We start from the raw sequence: 13,978 nt of genomic DNA on the forward strand, positions 1-13,978 counted from the left end.
CTCACACACCCCTTATTTACCCAGTCAGAATATTTCTTAACTCTAAAAATGAATTAATTCCCTGCATTTTTAGGAGAACATCTTTAAACAATGAGTGAATTCCATTAATCTGTTTATAGTGCAGAGTTGACAGCATCAAACCAAACACAGTTTAGTAAATCAGTGCTACATATATGGGTCCCCAGAATGATATGTGTCAAGGAAATTTTTTTTTTTTTTTGATTTAGAGAAATGATGAACAACGTATCTTTGAGATATTGTCCAAAAAAGTATTTTCTTCAACTGAGCTTTAAATTAAAGTACTTAGTAGACACAAATTTCAAAAATATACTTTTTGAAAGTATACTTATACTGATTTGCCAATTAAAAGCAGTGCACAGTCATTAATGTTTCTTCTCTGACTTACATCCTATAAATTAGTAATTCTTTACCTGCATAATGGGATCCTCAAAGGCAGAGGTTATTATGTTTATGTTTGTATTTATTTTTACATATTTATATTTAAATATCCATAATATATAACTTTAGGAAGGTGGTTGGGTTGGTTCTCAATGGAATCTTATTGATTCGTATGAAAATGGTTCTGTTTTCATGAAAGTACTTACCAATTGTAATGTTTTGCTAATACACCATTATCTTAACCTTATGCTGAAAAAAGAAGTTTTGGTTTATTTTAGTTTGGTTTGTACAAGTGTGTTTTCTGATAAGGAAGCTTAGAGCAAATAATAACCTTTGTTTTTATAGATTATAATTGACATCAAATTTCATTTGTATCACCTTGGTAGGTTCCGTCAGTGAAGGGAGCTTATCTGTCTTGTTCACCCTTGTACTTCCAGCATTTAAAACGGTGCCGAGAATATCAAGCACTTCTCGAATTAATGAATGAATGAGGGCTTGTGTTACTTTTTGACATGAAGTCACTTAATAGACTAGAGACACATGATTATGCATCTTTAAAAAGAATATAACTTGTGTAAAGTTCTCGTATAAATAGCCTCGTGGTAACTGAGTGGAGTGTTCCAGAAAGTGACAGAATACTATTACTTTAAGCTAATTGCTAATCATATTTTATAAAATTGCTTGGTCTCACTGATTCTTTGGTAAATAGAAGTAAAAAATACTTGGTTTTGTTAGCATTATATTTCTATGTGATGGAAAATACCATTCCACTTTAATTTTTCATGTGGTCATGTCCCAGTATCTTTTCCTGATTGAATTCAGAACATTTATTTGACTCTCCATTATTTAAACTTTAGCTGTTTATAAATGTATTGCTTCTTCTCCCAGATAAATTATAATAGTAATATAATTACTATTTATAGCTACAGTTTATTATTCCATCTTATCTTGTATTTCAATGTGCTACAGTTTCTGATTTTATTTTTCTTTTCTCCTATTTTCTGGATTTATCATCTATTGATTGAGAAGTTATAAACACTGTGTCTTGATGGTTGTCCTGTACACCGGTTCCACATATATTGTTTTCTATTGATTTGTTAGATGTATGAAATCTATAACGTGTTTTTCATCAATACTTTAAAAATGTTTACTCTTTTTTTTTTCTGTGTCCAGTGCTAATATTAACAGTTCTGATGCCAATCAAGTGGTCTCACCTTTCTGTATGAGAGGTTTTAGAATTACTTTGTCTCTGATGCTCTTCAGTGTCACCAAAATGTGTCTTTATATTGATTTTGTATTCTTTCTCCTAATTAGTACCCTATCATTGGCTTATTTATGAGATCTTTAATCATTCTGTCACACTTGTGTATTTGTGAGCTCAGGTGGCCTTAGCAAAATACCATAGACTGGGTGATTTCAAGATTGGAAATTCATTTTTTTAGTTCTAGAGGCTAAAAGTCCAAGGCGAGAGGTCTGGCTGAGTCAGCTTCTGATGAGAGCTCTCTTCCAGGCCTTCAGAGGGTCCGTCACTGTCCTCACAGGGCCTTCGTCCATGGGTGATTCTGACGCTGCAGGCCCAGAGATCACACTTTGAAAATCATGGCCTTAAGTAGGTCCTTTTTCACCCAGGCTCCAATCTTCCCTTTCCCCACCCAGAACACACACATTCTCTTTCACAATGGCTTTTTTTTCTACCTCGTGTTACTTTGTATTTACTTACTTTTGTTTATTTTAACTTTTAATTATTTTTATATTGTTTTGGTTGTTACTTCCTATGAATTACTTTTGTAGTTTCCTTAGGGTTGACTTCTGAGGATGGGACCTGGTGCCCATCTTATTTGCACTCTTAAAAAAAAACAACTTTACAATTCCTTATTATACTTGCAAGTGTTTTTTATGTTTTTCTAAATATATACATTATAGAAAATATGAATAACACAAAAATTTGAAAAATAAAATCCATCTTTCATTCATCAAATCTGAGTTAACAATCCTTAACTTTTTGGTTTAAATTCTCCTAGTCTTTCTTTTAAAAAAAAATTCGCATAGATAAAGAGTTGATGATTTTATATTATGAATTATGAGTTAGAAGTTTTGGCCCAAATGTACACAGGTGACTTTTTATTTCCCATAACAAATGTTAAATAAAATCCTGAATGGGGATATTCCTCTTGGAGCTAAATGTTCTCTTGATATCTTTGACTGTTTAATGTAAATTTCCAGTCTCCACATATTTTACTTAAACTTATCCTTTCAAATTGCAGGAGCACTCACATCTGCATTCCTTAGGTGGGAGAAAAAAAATTATAAGATGTGTGCTTGAAGAGTCCTTGTTACTATCATGACTATTGGTAATAATAATAATAATGCCACACTTCTGAAATACTTATCAGAATTCACTCGGCTTACATTGCTCATAAGTGATCACTAAAAGTGTAGAAATAGCATACTACAGAGTTTGAAGCAGCAGAAAGAACATTATTTAATGATTTTGTTTACCTTTCCCATTCGCCATCTGTCTCCTTTCATGGTGCAGGGAACTTTGGCCTCAGTACCACATGGAAGTTCTCTGGGGCCAGACACTTGGCAATAGTTTAATTCGTGGCCCATGCAAAAAGACAGTAACTTACTTTTAAAAACACAATTTGCACTGTTCTGGATGCTAAGTAATAATGACAGTATCAACTGTTTGCACTTACCAGTGCTCCCTTAGGAGCTCTGTGATGTGTGCTTTCTTTGGTTTGTCTGGTTTGATTCTTACAACATGATAAGGTGGGCCTGTTACTAAGGTGGAGGTCATGTGTTTGAGTCAGTCCGTTATTTCTTTATTCAACAATTATTTAGAGCCTACAGTTTGCCAGGCAATGTGTGCAGAGCTACAGACGATGAGGTAGACTCTTTCTAGGAGCCTGTATACAAGGAGCGTGAAAGAAAAAAAATAGAAGCAACCCCCCCCAACAGCATATCAAAAGTGCTTTTTTTCCCTCCTTATTCAGTTTTATTATGTAGAATTATTACAGTTCGACTGTGCATACACATTATATTGCATGTAAATACATATATACAGCATACCTTTTGGTATTGTCCTAGAGGTTGCTGCGGCTATTTATTTATTTATTGAAATATCAGTTTATAATGTTGTGTCAGTTTCTGCCGTACAGCATAATGCTTCAGTCATCCACATATTCATTTTCATATTTGTTTTCATTATAGGGTCACTATAAGATATTGAATATAGTTTCCTATGTTATACAGTAGAACCTTGTTGTTTATCTATTTTATATACAGTAGTTAGTATCTTCAAATCTCGAACTCCCAATTTGTCCCTTCTCACCCCCTTATCTTTTTTAAATCTCTTTTCCTCTCTTTTTCAGAATGCTTACTTTCCCTTGATCTATCTTGAAATTACCTGCTTCTTTGCTCTTTCGTTCTTCTATTTAGATCATCTAGTGAATTTCCTATTTTGAGTATTGTATTATTCAGTCAGTTTTCCATTTCACTTATCTTTCTGTATTTTAACTCTTTATTGAGACTTTCAATTGTTCTGTTCATTTCTCTTCATCACATGAGTGTTTGGCTTGCCTATTAAAGCATGGCTATAATAGCCGCTTTGATGTCTTTTTCTGATAAGAATCTGTTATTTTGGTTTTGGTATATATTGATTGTTTTTTTTTTAAGTGTTAAGATTTCCATTATTCTTTATATGCCAAGTAATTTTGGATTGTATCCTAGACATTTTGAATATTGTGTTATGAGACTCTGACTTTTATTTAAATCATAAGAAGATGGTTGGTTTTCTTCTTTCAGGTTTAAACGAATAGTTCGGATCTCCTTTGTTTGGATTGTAGTTTCAATGTCAATGCAGTTTTTAAAGTGTTTGCAGTGTTATTTGCATCACTTGGTGTGTTCACTTTCTAGCAGCCATTCTGGGCCTGGTCTACATCGCAGTCAGTTTAAAAGACTTTGATATCCTATTTAGGGTCAGATCCCTACATGTTCAGATGAGAGGTGAGCACAGGAGTTCATACACAATTTTATGGGATTAGTCTCTCTCTCCCTTCAGTTCCCTCCTCTCTGCAAACTCCCTTAAACTTCCCAGTTCCCTGCAGTCTCCTTTCCAGATCCTCTGGTCAGAGAGCTTGGACTACAGTTTACCTGCTCTTCCATGCCCTTCCCACAACTGGGTCTGAATTTGGAGGCAGGTAGTGAAAATGTAACAAGAAGAAGAAGCAACAGACTCATCCCCATGTTCTTTGGCTCATGGCTGCTCTGTTGAGAAAGGTTCCCTCCCTTGGAGTTTCAGGTGCCTGCTCAGCCACCACGGCTGCTGTAGAGTTCCCCGCGGGCTACAGGGGGCAAGAGACAAGGGAAAAGAGAAAGAATACGACTACAGGGAATTCTCCCACTTTCTCTGCCTTTCAGGAGTCCTCTTTCCAGTTCTTTAGCGCTCCTGAAGCTCTTTCTGTCTTTAGTATGCAGTTTTGTGCTCCCTTTGAGTCGAGGTCAGGCTAAGCAATACAGGACGGGAAAATGGTAAATTCACGACCAGTTTAGTGGTACTTTGAATTCTGCTCTCATTCCTCAGTCCACCTGCTACCATTTATTTTTCTGAGTCCTCAGATGTCTGTATTCCTTCCAAGACGTGTACTTGCATTCAGTAGGAGAGACCTCTATAAATGCAACCTCCCTGTCTTGTCCTGTTTAAAAAACAGGATTTCAAAAGGTATCCAGAGGACGATGAGTGGTGGAAACTGGAGGAGGGGGTACAGCTGGAGATTATGGACTAGGGCAATATCATAAGTGGTAAGGCGCTTGGATTTTATTCTAGTAAGTGTGAGAAATCTCTTGAGGATTTTGACCAGGATGTGGATATTATCTGATTTACATTTCAAACAGATTATTGGACAGCTATATGGAAGATGAATTGTGGGAATTTAAGGTACTTGTTGAGGTTTTAAACAAGTGTCTGTTGCAGACAGAAAAAAAAAAACATTTTAAGAGGTAGGATCAAAATGATTTGCCAATGGATAAAACGGAAGGGGAAAACAAAGGGATAAGGATGATACTGCCATTTTTGGTTTGACCAGTTAGGTAGGTAACATTCACATTTACTGAGATTTCAAAGACTGGAAGAACAAGGCTTGAGGCTAAATATAAGCTACAAGAGGTTTTATTTTTTTTAATCCCCTTTGGACATACCACATTTGGCATATCTGTTAAACGTCCAAATGGAGATGTCAGTAGGGTTATTGGATACACTCTAGTCCATTATCATAGATCCTACTGATGGTGAGCCATCCTGGATATATTTGATATAGGTCCTTAAAAAAAACCTTTTAGGACTATTCATAAAAGACTCAAGTATGTTTCTCAGAAATACGATGTTCTAGTACTGCCACATTACTGTATGTGAATCTCATTCTCTATTTTCCTTAACACATTTCAGGAATGCATCTGGTAGCTTTACTGGAGGTCACTGCATAACAAGCTCAAAGTGCTTATATTTCATTATAATTTTTAATCATATTACAAATGTAAGCAAGTACTTATTTCTTTGGTCTCTTTTTTTACCGAGTGCAGTGTGATATATTTCCCAACATCTGAGTTATTCAATCTAGAATGACATTTTGCAAGGTCTTTATTTTACAGCTTACTGTGGTCTTTTCTCAGTCCAAGTCACTTTGATGTCTCTGACTGTGTGTCATGAACATATGATCTCTTATCCTTCAGTTGATCTTCTCTAATGAACAATTAATATTCAGAACGCCCACTGAATGAAATGCTCACTGCTTTCTGGATCTTATTACCGTCTGAAATTTAAAACCAGAAGACAACTGGGGATGCTACTGGATAACAAATCATGATGGCCTTTCAACATCTCATTCTACCAGGATTTTTATCCTAAGTCAGGAGAGATGTATATATATGCACACACACATACATATGGTGTTTACATACACACACTGTACACACACATACACACACCCCAATATTGTTCACTATAAACATACATACTTCTTACATAGATACAGACTGCATTCACAAACACAGACAGAGCAATGTTGGAGTGACCTATGTCTTCTACATCCTGTCTGTAGAATTCTCTCAGGAGGTAGATGGTAACAGGAGCCATGTTCCTCCAGAAAACAAGAGACAGAAGCAGAATGGTATCTAATTAAAACGTTTAACACATTTCCCATGAGATTTAAGCCACTGACATTTTCCAGACTGCAAGCCAAAAAATGCTTAGGATTATACAGATGTACTTTGCAAACTACAGTTGCCATGCCATAAAAACAGAGCTTAGACACAGTTCAGGAAATACGGATTGGATAATCTTTCTTTAGAACTCAGAAATTAAAAGTTAGGTCCTATGAGAACTGATGGTAAGTTGAGCAGCTCATCTCTTCTCAAAGTAAATCAGGAATCCGTTTCTTCTACTTGATAGACCTTCTTCCTCTGGACTAATTTCCAAAATCTGTATCTGAGTCTCCCAACACCACAAAGCACAGTTGCTTTCTTGTACCCCTTTCTCCTCCTAACTGCTCTCATCTCTACTAAACACTCTACTCCTTACACCAGTTGTCAAACTGTGGTCCTCCAGCTCTGTAACATGTCTAGGAGGTGAATGATGGCTCTGACCTCCGCAAGTCTTAATCGCCCTATTTCTTAACCCTTCATAGTATTACTTATTCCTACATTCAAATGGAAAACATTTATTGAGCAACTACTTTGTTCCAAGCACCTTTAGAGGGAAAGGGATAGATCCACAATGAGCCTAGACAGAACCCTTATTTCCACAAAGCTTACATTTTAATTCAGGGAGGGGACAAACAATGAACAAGAAATAAGCAATCCATATTTTTTTCTGTAAGGATGAATACTATGAAGAAAATAAGATGAACAAAAGGAAAAGATCATAATAATGGAGAAGGTAATTTGGGGCTTTTGCCTTTAATCCTTCAGAGTGAACATCTTCACTCCTTTCCTTCAAGGACTGCTGTTGCTCTAGAGTTGGTTCTTTCACTCACACAAGCATTTATGAGGCCACCAGGTCCTCAGCTTATTTCCTGTAGTTCATTTTTATTAGTCTGAAAGAACTGTCCTTAGGAGAATAATGGAGGGCGCACTTTGTCACTTCAAACTTAGTTTCCCGTTGATGCTAGATAGAGGTCTTTGCATTATTATGTAGAATATCACTCATTCCATTTCTCACTCTCCTACCTCCAGACTAAGCCCAGAGGTTCTTTTCTAATAGAAACATCTATCTTTTTTTTTTCCCTATGAATAATTTTTTTTCAAAAAAAAAAAAAAAGAACCTATGTGAGGAAAGGAAATATTCCTATACACTTGAACCAGATGGATTCTTATGCAAACGTCTATCTTTAAATAATCACTGTGTGTGAAAAGGTGGCAATATATAAATATTCTTCCCTTGAACAAAGATAAAGGTTAGAGCGGGAAGGGATTTTATTATTTCACAATAAAATCGCTTAGGAGAATATCTTAATACTTTGGAACTAAGGAAAGCATTCCAACCAAATTAAGATTTCTACTAAACCAAATTTTACCTAAGAAACCTGCAGACACATTTAGAAGCTGAGATTGGGTAAAGAATAAGTGTAACAAACCATTTTTAAGTATGAGTGAACCTCTGTACCAAAATCTACATGCTAACGATGATTTCTGAGTGACTATTATTTTATAAGGGGTATTTTCCAGCACCTTAAACTACTGTATTCTCACCTCCTGTCCAAAAGGATTCTTTGAGCAAAGCTTCTGTTTCCTAACTTATTGATAGTCACCACTTATCTAATATGCAGTACCCACTTTGGTGGCCTTTCCACAGCAATATATATATAATATATATAAATGTATAAAATAAATATAAAAGCAGAAGGTAACGGAGGCCATCTTGTTCTGCATGCTTTCAGCAGATCTAACCAGAATGCTACATACAACATACCTCTTCTTAAGTATCAGTTACAGGATGGCTGTATGGAGCTTTTTTTTTTTCTTGTGGTGTTGGGGTGGGGAGTCATGATTGGTCGCTATGTCCAATGGAATACATTAGCCGAATGGCAAAAAAGGATCACCTATACAATCTGAATTCAAGGATACCAAAAAACAAGAAGACATTTGCAAACTATTTCAAGACAGTGGAATTCCATTAGTTGAATTTTATTTTTTCTCTAAAGATTAAAATGTGTTCATCGCTGTAAGGTAGAAATTATAGATAAACACTTAAAAATACTTAGCCCTGTTAAAAACCTTAGGAAATTTCCTTTCAGTTAAAAAAGTGATATTTCATATTATCTATGGTAATTTGATTTATTTTCCTTTATGCTAGGTACTGTGCTAAGTTTAATAGCCAATCAGATCATTTCTACTCTCACAGTCTATTATATAGTGTATCTTTCTGTGTTGATAAATACTCATTATCACATAAGTGCCTAAATCTGTATTCCATATATTATTTAGGCTTGCCCTATTACCAGACGTTTAGTTTTTTCTCTACCTTTTTCTGTTATTCACAATCAGTCGCCACCTGTAGAAGCCCTGAAATCAAATATCCCTTCCCTTCCTCCCAGGTCAACTTGACCTCCCACCCTCTCGTCTAGTGCAGAGCCAGCTGTTGATTGGATTAGATTAACGTCATTCATGCTACTGTAAGGAATATTTCCCATGCTTTCCCAAAGAAAAGTTTAATCCAAAATATTAAGTGTTTTTTGACACCATTGAACTCAGCCAACATCAATTTGCCAAAAGCCAGTTCAGTGAAAATCAACTTGCCAAATACTGAATTTACGGAAGGACTGATTTTCTAAACCTAGCATTTCCTCATTTATGAACATTTTCTAAGAATGGTTGACACTTTTCCATAAACACAAGTTTTCCTCTTTAATCTTGAGAGCCCTCTGCCGATTCATCGTTTCCTGCCCCTGAGTCCATCCTGGCCCTTGCATTTGTACTCAGATCTCCTCCTGCCTCCTACCTGTCCTTGGCCCTGCTCATGCCCTGGCAGTAAACAGCTATAACATATTCTGGACTGGATTTAACATATTTTTGATAGTTTGATGGGAATTGGTCATTTCAAAGATTGGTTTTAGGCAAATTGTTTACCCTCCCCCACTGTCTAAACATTGCTGAAAACATGGCTTTTACTTGGGACTTTCAGAAGGTAATTACACTTACTTTCTCAGAGTCAGATCACCTTCATTTATCTAGCCTAACAGTGATTTATATACATGGATCAGAACAGTAACTTCTCAACATTCACCTTCTTTTCTCACCAGGTCATGGGGTGTTCTGATAGCTTGAAGAAGGTGAATGATACATATAAATATTTCTAATTTTATATCTGTGAATAAAGTGGACTTCCTAGGTTTGATTTATAAGTGATAATTATACCTGGCATTTTTAGCCAATGTTATTTTTCAAAAAGACAAATTTTTCTGGCACAGCATGGAGGCAGCAAGCTGAGTCAGCATCTCTAATTTTCCAGAAAACCTTCCTGGGCTGAATTTGAGCATAGACACTGGAAACGGTCTCCAGAAAGTTTCCCTACATCCTGCTATGCTTGACAGTCCACGGTCACAGCTGGACTTCAGATGGTTACAGAGCCACACAGCTGCTTTGTGAGCCCCATGACTCTGCCTTGGTAAACAGGAGTTCCTTGAAGTTGTGAAAAGCTAGAAATGAAATCCTCATTTCACATAATAGAAACATAAATCAGAGTCTTTTCTGTGCATTGCATTTGCATGGAGGTGGATGCTAAATTTCGTTCTTCCTCTATCATTTCATCTTTTTATCTATTCACTCTCCAGCACATGGGAGTTGCAGGCAGCCTACAAGTGCAAATATTTACTATGATTGAAAATAATGGGGAGAAAACAGAGTCCGAGGAAGTAAATACAATGCACTTTACAGAATTTAAAATAAACATTATATAAAGAGGACATAATTCATCCTTTGTTTTCCCACTTGATAGGATAAATCATACAACAAACCATAACATAAGATATAGTGCTTACCATACATTTACCATAATGGCTTAAGCACATTTTCTCTGTAGGAAGTATTCCTATGATAATAGGGCAATATGAAAAACTGCCTGTGATAAAAATAAAGCATGACCAGAAAAGATAACTCAGCAACTAAGATACTCCAAATACAATATAATAGCATAACAAATATACATTTATTTATATATTTATACACACTGAAATCTTATTAAGTAAACATCTATATCCAATTCCACGCCGTTCCCTATGATACTTTTCTAAAATACTAAACTCAACATCTAGTAAATTCAAAGTGTTTTTGCCCCACGCTAGTAGTGCCTCAGGTTTTATATTAAAAAGCCTTTACGTTTTCAAAAACCAACATGCAAATAAGCACTAGCCTAGCCATTAAAACACATCCATCGGTGTTTTTATTTTATCTGACCTCATCTAGGTCATGCAGATAACATTAACTCTTTTCTGACTGTATGTGAAATTGTGGCAAAGGAAGTTTGTGTTAACCAAAATGTTCAGATAAGGAACTACCTAGACACTTTTATTAATATGCTTAGTGGGGTGGACACCACTATTTGCACACCCCAGATCTATTTGTTCTTTCTACCTTGCTTAGAATACCTTGTTTTGGTTTCTGGTGGATAACAGATGATGACTGATGTTACTCAACCGTAAGAATTCTGTTTTCTTGCTTCGACATTCTGCCTTGCAACTGAAGGTGGTGTTGAGGGCTACTTGAAGTTAATCAGCCTAAAAGGAAAGTCTGTTGGGGGAAGTGGAATGGAATTCCTGGTAAATCAGTGCAGACATAGCTGCCTCTCTGTCCTACCACCCACTTTCTGTTGTGAACATGGCCGTGGTATCTGGATTTGCAAGAGGGGGCAATTATGAGAAAGAATGCCGGCATTCAACAAACACAAAGAGACAGAAAGAAAAATCCACTCCTAACCTACGTGTAGCTTGGTTTTCTTGAAAGGATAAAGACTTTCTGACTCAACAAGACAATACCTCTTCCCAAACTAAGTTCAATGTCTTTAAATCTGCACAAAAGACTTCTTTACCAAAACAAAATTTTTAGTGTGCAGCTCTGCTATGATTCAGGCCTCCATATCCAGATTTCAGTAATACAAATTTAAACTCTTGATCTGCCCCAAGTTTGCATTACGTGAGGGATGTTCATTTACTTTTGTCACTCTCTCCTTATTTCCCTGTCCCAGTTTTTACTCTCTCTTATTCTCCCCCACATAAAACCTAAAAATACCCAAAGTCTGTGTCCCAAGGACCTTGAAAATATTTGAAATAGACTAAAGGGGAATCCAGTTTTCAAGATATGTTAGGGATTCCAGCATGACTGATCCAACATCTGTAACCATAATTACTTTGTAGTCGTAGTAAGTACATCGCATACTCCAACACCAGACAGCAAACGCAGAGTCTTTGCGCTAATCAGAGATTACCTTCATACGTCTGATCACTGTCACCGTACTTGTTGACCAGCTGACGTACTGGATTGAAGTACTTCCGGAATTTCCAGATTATGTTATTGTATAGTTAAGATGATTTTGACTAGAGATAGTAGAATACACAACAGAAAATGGCTAATGTAATATTTTTTGTTTGTTTGTTTGTTTGTATGTTTTAGGCTCACCTAAATCCAGAGTCTACTGATTCCAGGCTTTATGCAATGGTTTATACAAGTACCCAAGGTCATTCCACTTCTGATAAATACTCAGTGTGTTGGTGATGTCTTACCACATGGTTACAAGACATCTGCAATACTCCACAAGACAGTTTCTGCAGCAGAAGGTAAGCAGGTGGGGAAAATGCACCTCTTCTTAGGTGCCAGTCTCTTTCCTTAGGAGGAAAATCCATTTCCAGAAGACTCTTAGGAGATTCCCCTTGTGATTCATTGGTCAGAGCTGAATCGCGTGGATTTTTTAGATCGATAAATGGCAGCTTAAAATAGGATTACTATGACTAGGCTGGAAGAGAGACCTCAGATCCTTGTATATACGGTCATCCAAATATTTTGTGAATAAAATTAAGTTTCAGCAAGTACAGCTGTAAGGTTCTCTAAGATAAATTTAAAGCTCTTTTATTTTTTTCTTCATGAATTTGGAGTAACTGGCCATTTTAGTTTTCTAGGGCTGACATAACAAAGTACCAGAAACTGGGTGGCTTGACAGCAGGAATTTATTCCCTCACATTTCTGGAGGCTGAACATCTGAAACCTAGGTGTTGGCATGCCTTAGCTTCTGGTTTTTAGGCAGTTCTTGGCTCATAGACGCATTACTCCAGTTGTTGCCTCTGTCATCATGTGACCTATTGCCTGTGTGTTTGTCTCTGTGTCTCCTCTTCTTATGAGGACACTAGTTAGGTTAGATTAGGGCCCACTCCAACGACCTGATCTTAATTCAGTTGCATCTACAAAGATCTTATCTCCAAATAAGATCACATCCACAGGTACTGTGAGTTAGGACTTCAACATGTATTTTTGGAAAACGCAATCAACTGGCAACACTGACACGATTGGTGGAATGCCTGGGGGTGTGGAGTAAGGAGCACCACCCTCGGGAAGCACACACACAGCTGCACGTGAGAATGCATGTGATGGAAACTAAGATAGAGTTTTGTCAGGGTGGTGCCAGTAAGACAAACGGTTTAGTTTCTTAATTATTCATTCAGTTATTTTTAGACTGTCTTGTTTCTTTGCCCAAGATTTGAATTTCTACGAATGACAATTAGATTGGTTCTGTTTGAACAGCATGCCCACCCATTGAGAGGGTACAGGGGAAACTGACAGAACACTTTGGGTGTCGTCCTACCAAGATTTCACCTAGTGTCAAAGGTGGAGTTCCCTAGAAGAACACTAGGTGTGTTTACCAGTTGAAAAGGAAGTGCTTTGGAAGTAAAAGTAAAAATGTGTACTGTGTGATTTATGACTTAATAAATCTCCTGTCTGCCCCACGGGTTGGTAACTGGCCCCTTGACGGCCACACTGGCAGCAGGAAGTTAACATGAGTCTTGGTTCCCCTTGGACACCATGATCATGAGGCTCTGGATGAGATGGGGGTGGGGTGGGGGGGGGGTGACACAGAAAACGGTATGGCACCCACCCTGGACAGCAAGAGTGCAACAAGCAGTCTGTTCATATCAGCATGCACTGGATGGCTATCAGCTCTGAATATAGATACAAATAAAATGTAGTATCAATCACTATGTTTATGAATATTTTATAAACAGATTATGTGTTATTCTTAAGCATTGGAAAGGAGTTACATAGGGGAGAATTTGAAACAGAAGAAGAGGAGAAATAAGAACAATATGGATATAGATGACAGCTGTCACTAACAAAATATGTAACAAACTAGTCTGACTCAGTGCATAGTTTAACATACTGGATCCAGCCCGAAGTTTGGAGAGACAAAAGGGGACAGAGATGAAAGAGACCAAGCTTCAGACAGACCTGGATTGAAATCTGGGTTCTGCTCCCTGTTGTGTTCATGACCCACAGTGCAAGTAAGGCATATAATGCTTGTTATTTTAATGCATGCTTAGCA

General features: G+C 36.9%; 1 long non-coding RNA gene across 1 annotated transcript in view; it reads left to right on the plus strand.

Moving 5' to 3' along the window:
- The first annotated feature begins 12,055 nt into the window (after positions 1–12,055).
- LOC116148444 (uncharacterized) overlaps positions 12,056–13,978 on the plus strand; it is a 1,308,953-nt gene continuing 1,307,030 nt past the window's right edge. The window contains exon 1 of the long non-coding RNA XR_004131959.2: positions 12,056–12,224. This is a non-coding gene — a long non-coding RNA (uncharacterized LOC116148444). The remainder of the gene's footprint in view (positions 12,225–13,978) is intronic.

This window comes from Camelus dromedarius, chromosome 27 (assembly GCF_036321535.1).
Source record: "Camelus dromedarius isolate mCamDro1 chromosome 27, mCamDro1.pat, whole genome shotgun sequence".
Taxonomy (NCBI): domain Eukaryota; kingdom Metazoa; phylum Chordata; class Mammalia; order Artiodactyla; family Camelidae; genus Camelus; species Camelus dromedarius.